General features: G+C 36.1%; 1 pseudogene; it reads left to right on the top strand.

The window, feature by feature from the left end:
- Positions 1-1,093, top strand: part of LOC109838118 — a 2,383-nt pseudogene extending 1,290 nt beyond the window's left edge.

The following is a 1,469-nucleotide window of genomic DNA, read 5'->3' as shown; positions in this document are numbered from 1 at the left end:
TGAAGGTACGCATTGTGTGTAGAGGATACGCGGTGGTTGGTGCGAGGTGTTACAGGTTGGTTGTGAAGGATACATGTTGGTTTGTGAAGGTTGTACCGAAGTTGGTTGTTAAGGTTACGGGTCTGGTTGTTAAGGTTTTAACGTGTTAGTTGTGACGGTTACGGATTGGGGGTTGTTAAGCGTTACGGGTTGGAGTTAAGTACCGGGTTGGTTGTGAATGTTACTGGCGTTCCACAACCACCCGTCAACATTTACAATAAACCCGTAATTTCACAACCAACCTGTAACCTTGCACACCAACCCTCGCTAACATTCCCAACTAACACGTACCCTTCACCAACCAACCGCCGTAACTCACAACAACACCGTATCGCTTCAACCTCAAACTTCGTCCAACCTTTAAAAACCAACATGTAACATTCCTTCATACCATCACACTCATGAAGCCGCCCTTTTTTTAAAACAACAACTTATTCACATGAAATAACCAGATAATATAACTAAATTTCATACTCCTATTTTAAATCTCAAGTATCGATTCCTTAGCAAAGTATCTCGCCAATGAAATGACGCGATCGTTTTCTTCCCGCCGGGTGAGACTTTCCGCGTCGTTTCCTTGGAATTACAGTATTCGCATAAAGAGGATTCTACGTTTCCCCAAGACTTTTTCTTCGGCTCATGACAAAAGTGCAGATGTTTGACGCAGCTTAGAAATTCTTGGAGGAACTAGAATCCGCCCCCCCAAACCATATTTCAAATCTCGCAATACACATCAGTGAGAGAGAGAGAGAGAAAGGGTAATAGATCTTCCACTTATGTTAGAGTACTTGGTTTTGTGTTTTGGGGCTCAGGGAATTATCGCTTTACTTTTAGGGGTTTGGAGCGTTGAAAAAGTCTTTGGGCTGAGGGCGGATCTGCGTAGGAAGTCTGAGGTCGGCTAGAGCAATTTCCGCTTTGAAACTATCTTTAAAATTAACACGCAGCATATATTACTCCTAGTAGAAATATATAGAGGGTTTTATTTATTCAGGATTGTTTAGAAGACTATGAATTATTTGTCCATAAATCCTATACTTCTGCAGATTCAGATTAGGGTTAGAATATTTTTGGCTTAGAGCTCTAGACTTTTTGGAGGGATTTTTAAACTCTTGAATGGATTCTTGGAGCTGAAGTTTTAAATAACTACTAAAATGTAAGCAATATTTTATCAAACATATAATTATTATTTACTTCATCAGTTTTATAATTATTCATATATTTATTGTAACTTTAATATAATAATTTTATTGTAATTTCTATATAATTACAATTATAACACAACATTTTTACTACTAATTCTTTATATTTTATATATATACATCATTATGTCAAACATGTACAATATAAATTGCACTTACTTATATTTAATAATTGTATTATTTGAATCAATGAAAATACTTAATGACATTAATTAATTAAGTATTTGGTAT

This window comes from Asparagus officinalis, chromosome 4 (genome assembly GCF_001876935.1).
Source record: "Asparagus officinalis chromosome 4, Aspof.V1, whole genome shotgun sequence".
NCBI classification, from domain to species: Eukaryota; Viridiplantae; Streptophyta; class Magnoliopsida; order Asparagales; family Asparagaceae; genus Asparagus; species Asparagus officinalis.
The sequence above is the reverse complement of the archived record's forward strand: the minus strand, read 5'-3'. Positions and strand labels throughout refer to the sequence as shown.